We start from the raw sequence: 8020 nt of genomic DNA, 5'->3' as shown, positions 1-8020 counted from the left end.
CTGAGACACATTGGCCTTTAGGAAATATAAAAAAGCGTATGCGCTGCCATTTAGGACAGAATGCATTGTTAATTTGACGCACTCTCTACTGATGCGATGTCACAAAAAAAAAGAAACAGCACAGTCCGTGCAAACTCATCGCCTCCTTGGTTTTTGACCTTATGATTGTCAACATCAAATCAATAAAGTCATTTTAAGAAGATGACAAGTCTGCTATAGTCAGTTCAATTAACGCTCCTTTTAAAAAAATTGCTTATACCGAATATAAATCAGAATCTCAATGATGCGGGACTCGCGAGTAGTAACGAATAATATATGACACTGAGAAATTGTAATCCCTAATAACGGGAACAAGTAAAAACTACGACTTCCTAAAATGGACACTGTAAATGTAGGCATTTCAATAAATAATTTAGGAGACTTGTATGTGCATTTCAATATCAATTTAAGAACTACGTAGGCTACCTGTTGTACTATAAACGCTACCTCAAGCAGCACTTAACAGTAAATAGTCTAACAGGACAATGACGGACTGAAACGAAGATGCTGCGCCGCTACAATAAAGGTTCACACTGTCATTCTGCATGTTTAGAAGGCGCTGATTGGCTGAAACTGTTTATAGCGAATTGTCTTAAATTGGTAGTGCCGTATAGCGATCAGAAACGAAAAGACACATTTAGGCATGCTGCACAGCAGTTTGTTTTTCTACAATACAAATTCAGTACGACACCAGGGTCTCCAAACACACAAATATGAAGCTTATTACGTTTTACAGTGAAACTCTTTACATACACAATATAATTAGGGACGTGTGCCCCCGCCCGTCTATGGCGGCCCAATCTTCCCTTGACAGCTCGATTCGCTCGCTATCCGTCCAAGCTGAAAATATTGTTAAATGGAGGAATTGAAAAAAACCTTTATCAAGTGGAGGATCGACGACGCGAACCGCTGGTGTTTTTACCGAGAAACAGTTGCGATACCATTGAGCCACCTAATCAGGATAATTAACGAGCTTCGCACAACTGAACTACTACTACTGTTCTTACTGCGGCGGATGTGGAAATATGTTGCTTGACATATGCACGTTAAATTGGTTTAATTGACACGAGAGTATCATTGTTGTATTCTCCTAATGAAGACAAAAAAATTATATTTATAGATGTATACTATATGACGTACGGTTTTGAACAAAATTAAGTGTTCCATAAAAAGGTTGCACGATTTACCTAATCTTTTTATATATATAAAGTTAATATATGACAATATATCTTTGACACTATGTATCAGACAAAGGAAATCACAGCAATCCACAAGAACAATAATTACTTCTCAGCAACTACCTGAATTGTAGTTTAACTATATTAAGTGAAGTGTGTAATGTCAATACGAATTACAAAATATAACTAGAGAGTTAAGTGTCAGATAGACTCTCAGAATATAGAGGTCAATGCCTTTGAGTGTGCTGAGGCTTCACAAAGATTCAGTAACCAGTGACCATGTCTGCTCCAGACTTTGAAGCCCTATCATGATCCAATCTCAGTACTACGCATGTCTGAAGCTTCAGAGCTCCGTCATGAGCTCAGTACTACGCATGTCTGAAGCTTCAGAGCTCCGTCATGAGCTCAGTACTACGCATGTCTGAGGCTTCAAATCCCCGTTTGAAGCCCGTCATGACGCAATCTCAGTAGTACTACGCATGTCTGAGGCTTCAAATCTGCTCGACGCTTCGAAGCCTGTTACCCCAGTGCGCATGTCTGAGGCTTCAAATCTGCTCGACGCTTCGAAGCCTCAGTTACCCCAGTGCGCATGTCTGAGGCTTCAAATCTGCTCGACGCTTCGAAGCCTCAGTTACCCCAGTGCGCATGTCTGAGGCTTCAAATCTGCTCGACGCTTCGAAGCCTCAGTTACCCCAGTGCGCATGTCTGAGGCTTCAAATCAGCTCGACGCTTCGAAGCCTCAGTTACCCCAGTGCGCATGTCTGAGGCTTCAAATCTGCTCGACGCTTCGAAGCCTCAGTTACCCCAGTGCGCATGTCTGAGGCTTCAAATCTGCTCGACGCTTCGAAGCCTCAGTTACCCCAGTGCGCATGTCTGAGGCTTCAAATCTGCTCGACGCTTCGAAGCCTCAGTTACCCCAGTGCGCATGTCTGAGGCTTCAAATCAGCTCGACGCTTCGAAGCCTCAGTTACCCCAGTGCGCATGTCTGAGGCTTCAAATCTGCTCGACGCTTCGAAGCCTCAGTTACCCCAGTGCGCATGTCTGAGGCTTCAAATCTGCTCGACGCTTCGAAGCCTCAGTTAACCTAGTGCGCATGGCAGAGGCTTCGGAGTCGCGTCACGATCTCAGTACTCAGCATGTCTGAGGCTTCAGCACCCCATCAGGATGCAATCTCAGTACTACGCATGTCTGCTCAGTGTATCGAACCGCAATGCATGGGGGCGGGACATTTCCACTCCTCATGTCAGCTTACTGCTTCGACCCGAGAGTTAGGAAGTTATATTAATTACATTACACTGCATATTCCACCACCAGGTTACAAAATTTCAACAGAGTTGTGATTGGTGAAACAAATCTTTCTGGATCATCAACACAACTGAAATTATTGTGCAGTAGATTACTTAGTGTCAAAATATAAAATGACAAATTTTGCATATTAAAATGCTGACTATTAGAATGCATAAGAACAGCTGTACTAATATGGTTCAAAACACTTCCTTCACCATAATACTCTGGCTGTTCTCATAAATATTCCAGTCTCTGTGTTGCACTGCCTCACTTCTATAGTGAACAGTGTTATGCGTGTATTCACTGAATATAGAAATCAACATATATATGATTGTACCGCTACTTCGCGGTTCACTTTTCGCGGATTCACGACTTCGCGGGTTTTTAAATACAAGTGATTGCCCGCCTATCGCGGAAGTTATGTTCCAGACCCATCAGCAACAGGAGAAAATCCGCGATATAGAAAGACCATATAAATAAACATTTTTATAGTTTAAGCCTTAAAATACCCATCCCACATGCTTTAAACACATGTAAACTTATAAAACACACTTTGTTAACACATATGATATGTGAATGTCGGGCTAAGGATATGAGTAACATCTCACTATTATAAAACATTTTAACTTCACGCAAGACAAGACAGTGAGACAGGAAAATTGGTGATGTACAGGCTTTTAAATTATTGACACGCAGAGCGACAAGCAGCACAAAGCCAGCACAAAGTCCACTTCTCCTTAGCGTTCATTCTGCTCCCCACCCCCTTGACAATGCGAAGTGGCAGGAGCGTGCGGCTCCTCCGGGGAGGGGGGTTTGAGCGAAGGTGCGTTCAGCTCTCTCACACACACACACACACACACACACACACGCACACACACACTCCTCGCGCAGAGCGACAAGCAGTCATTTTGGCAGAAGCAGCACAAAGTCCATTTCTGCTCAGCGTGAGTTCAGCTGCCCCCCTTCACAAAGCGACTGCAGACACATTGACGTCTGATCGCTGCGTGCAGTGTTGGTCTGAGGTGTTTAACAATGTAGAAAGTATTTAAGAGCATAGGAAGTGTTTATAAAAGCGTGGGAAAGGTTAACAAGAGAGTGAGAAAGGTTTGTAAGAGTATGGGAAGGGTTTAATAAAGCCTTAGAAATATGTATAAATAATAAAATAAATATAGGTCGCTACTTCGCGGAACGTAACCCCCGCGATAGGTGAGGGATTACTGTATATATATATATATATATATATATATATATATATATATATATATATATATATATATATATATATATATATATTTGCAGCTGGAGATCCACAAAGGGAGAAAAAATGTATCATAAAGTAGTTTTTATTCCTGAGCTTTCAACCCCTGCCAGGGGTCTTCATCAGAGGATAATGCTTAGACTTGCAAGAATCAAAGGCAATATATAGCAAAACATTATGTGGATGGGGGTGTGGCTAAATCAGTGTGATTTGGGGGGGGGGGGGATTGGGTGTACAGTTTATTTATTATGAACGTGTTCTTCTTGTGTGTCCTTACAGGTGGCGCAGTGGTAGTGCTGCTGCTTTGCAGTAAGGAGACTGTGGAAGATTGTGGGTTCGCTTCCCGGTTCCTCCCTGTGTGGATAGCACTTTGAGTACTGAGAAAAGCGCTATATAAATGTAATGAATTATTATTAAGTTTACATATGCTGGATTTACGTCCAAGTATCTGTTGATGGCGTTCTCATTTGATAACCAAGATTCGGCCAGCTCTCTGTCTCTTTTAGTACTGGCCTTAAATTTGACTTGTCCCAGTTAAATGTATGTCCTGTTGATTTAGTATGCGTGTAGATCAATGAAAGTGAGTCCTTTCTTCTGATGGCGTTGCGATGTTCCTGTATACGTGTTGCGATTCTTTTTGAAGTTTGTCCTATGTATACTGCTGAGCAAGAACTGCGTGGAATACTATAAACTGCGTTTCGTGTTTCTGCTATCGATTTCTTGTTTTTAGCATTAAAGAGGACCGTGCGCAGATTGTTCGTGGGTTTGTGCACTATTCTGACACCTGACTTGGCCAGGATGCCCGCTGTACCTTCTGACACATTGTGGTGATGAGGGAGTGAGTGCCAGGTGGGGTGGGGGGTTCTGATTCAGTTCAATTGTTTGCTGAGTTTTTTGGCGTCTTCTGTGTAAGCTCCGATTAATGAATGTTTTTGAGTATCCGTTTGAAGTTATTCATTCATTTTTGTTTCCTTCGTATTACAGTGGGTGTGGACTCTTCTGAATAGAGTTTTAACACAGCTCCGTTTATGAGATACCGGGTGGTTGCTGGTGAAGTGTAATATCTTGTTTGATATTCTATATGTTCTATTTACTGTGTTATATGTTGTTTTTATACTGTTTGCTACGATATCACTGTTTCTGTCCCTTCTCATAAATATTCCTTTTCTTCCTCAGGTTCATTATTACTGCTATAATTACTGCATTAATGTTCAATATGTCTGTCAGCCAGTCAGTCATTGTCCAACCTGCTATATCTAAACACAGGGTCACGGGGGTCTGCTGGAGCCAATCCCAGCCAGCACAGAGCGCAAGGCAGGAACAAATCCCCGGCAGCATGCCAGCCCACCGCAGGACACACACATACACCAAGCACACACTAGGGACATGTTAGGATCTCCAATGCACCTAACCTGCATGTCTTTGGACTGTGGGAAGAAACCGGAGCACCCGAAGGAAACCCACGCAAACACGAGGAAAACATGCAAACACCACGCAGGGAGGAGCCGGGAAATTAACCCGGGTCTCCTTATTGTGAGGCAGCAGTGTGATAAAGATGTATCTAATGAAAATATGTGTCTTGTTTCATGTGTATGATGAAATTGTAGATCTAGCTAACGTAGAGGGTTTCATTAGTTGTATTAGCTATATTATGTTACAATATGTAAACTGCAGGTCTTGTACTTTGAACGTTAAGGTGATATACGTGTATCAGTGCTTATTTGCGCATGCTTCGAGATAAATGATTAGTATGGGCTGCTCTTACGGTAAACAAGAATAAATGTTTCTGGCAAAGACAGATTTTTTTTGAAATTACTATAAATATGGATAGCTGCCTGCTCTTTGTTTCCAGTGCATTAGTAGATCTTCATGTCGGCGTCTGTATCAGTCGATGAAGAGTCTACAGCGTCGTCATTAACAAGGCTAACATGGGGTGAAGTAATTGACAGTGCTGAGAAAAGTAACACACGACATATCTCAGTGACATTTGGCTTTACCTCCCCTTCATCATCTCACGTGCACTTTTAAACAAGCTTCAAGGTGTCGTTTTGAAACATTTGTGCGTCAAAAGCTCAGCGTCTCATTTCCAATGCACGTGATGATGTGGATGTGTAGCGCCAGTTCGTATCAGTATAGTTATTGCAAAATTTAGTGACAGTTAGTGATGGACCAATCGCATTTCCACGAGGTGTAGTCTAGTTTGGTTGAAGAGTTTAATTCAAATACTGATATATGCTGGTTTTACATTGGAATTAGAATATGAATGTACATTATACAGATTAAATTCCCGATTAGAAGTCTAACACCAACCAGGTTTTCAAGGAGCATTGCCGCATAATCGGAACTATCAATCAAACGCATCAGGCAACGGCAATCTGCAATCCCCAGACAGATGCTGACCAGGTTTGTTATTGAACACGAGACCTGGCGCTGTCCGACTGGCGTAATTGTTCGAGCCACCGTTACGCATACATTTACTTCTAAACAACGGTAATCCGTGCTGGCGCCTAACGTAACTAGTCAACGTTGATCCGATTACTGCAGAATAATTACTTGCTAAGCGTATGTCGATTTACAATTGCCAATTATAATTTTTGACTTCAAAGGTGTATATCACAACTTCATAGAGATTCGGTATTCATCCACAATGCTCTAAGAGTTTACTGTTAAAATGTGCTGTTAATACAAATGGCCAGGAGGTGTCCCTAGAGAGGTGAGTGTCAAATGCTTCGAAGCTTCGATACGATTTCCGACACAATTGCTTCAAACGTGTTGATGCTTCATGAGGCTTCACTCCGCCCATCACTACACAAAAGTACACAGAAAGCTTCAGCGTCAGTCGCTCTTGATGACGTCAATTACGAGTACGATCCTGTCACCCCATTTACTTCGCGAGTCTGGCTTTCTGCTGAACAACAAATTGGATTGGGTGTTTGTGTCACATGATTTAGACTTTATGTCACATGATTATTATTATTATTATTTTTTGGCCATCGAGGGACTACTCGCGAGCGTTCCGTGAAATGCACGCATGTTCACTTACAGTCGGCACGAATCCCCCCTGCCGTCGTCTCGTGGCATTACGAGGTTCCCCGTCTGGGCCCGTCATTATCCTTTTTTTCTAATCTCCGGTAAGCGTTTATCCAAGATTAGTGTCTCCTCTGTTTAACACTCGCTTTTTTCTTTTCCTTTCTTGAAACAAAACTGACCATGCATTATTAAAATACAGTACTGTCTATCAATTACAATTCTTCCATTAACACCTTTTCACCTTGTCCGTGTTTTTATTGTGGCTGATAGTTGTATTTCTCCTATCGGACCTTTCTTTCCGCATTTGCATCTTGATGTAAAGAAACTGATATTTTTACAAATGAATCTGTGGAATTCCTGTTATTATAAATCAGTTTTGAGAATCAAAAAGGAAAATTCTGAACTGGTCCTCTAAAATATCAGGAATAAGGCGACCACATTCCCTGCAATTCACTGGGTTGTGTAAGGGTGGTGGGATTTGGTGCTTTGGGTATTTTATTAACCAAAAATGTTTATGTATATACACAAATATATACATACATACACACACTAATACATATATATTTTGAGTTTTAATTACTACAAATAATGTGTGGTTGTAAAAGTTGAAATAATGTAATTGTATTATCAAATGTAAAGAACTAAAAAAGCACATGTTTATATTATCGGAATGGACAGATGTACTATATACAGTGGTGTGAAAAACTATTTGCCCCCTTCCTGATTTCTTATTCTTTTGCATGTTTGTCACACAAAATGTTTCTGATCATCAAACACATTTAACCATTAGTCAAATATAACACAAGTAAACACAAAATGCAGTTTGTAAATGGTGGTTTTTATTATTTAGGGAGAAAAAAAAATCCAAACCTACATGGCCCTGTGTGAAAAAGTAATTGCCCCCTGAACCTAATAACTGGTTGGGCCACCCTTAGCAGCAATAACTGCAATCAAGCGTTTGCGATAACTTGCAATGAGTCTTTTACAGTGCTCTGGAGGAATTTTGGCCCACTCATCTTTGCAAAATTGTTGTAATTCAGCTTTATTTGAGGGTTTTCTAGCATGAACCGCCTTTTTAAGGTCATGCCATAGCATCTCAATTGGATTCAGGTCAGGACTTTGACTAGGCCACTCCAAAGTCTTCATTTTGTTTTTCTTCAGCCATTCAGAGGTGGATTTGCTGGTGTGTTTTGGGTCATTGTCCTGTTGCAGCACCCAAGATCGCTTC

The sequence above is a fragment of the Erpetoichthys calabaricus genome, chromosome 1, assembly GCF_900747795.2.
Source record: "Erpetoichthys calabaricus chromosome 1, fErpCal1.3, whole genome shotgun sequence".
Taxonomy (NCBI): Eukaryota; Metazoa; Chordata; class Cladistia; order Polypteriformes; family Polypteridae; genus Erpetoichthys; species Erpetoichthys calabaricus.
This window is presented reverse-complemented; position numbering follows the sequence as displayed.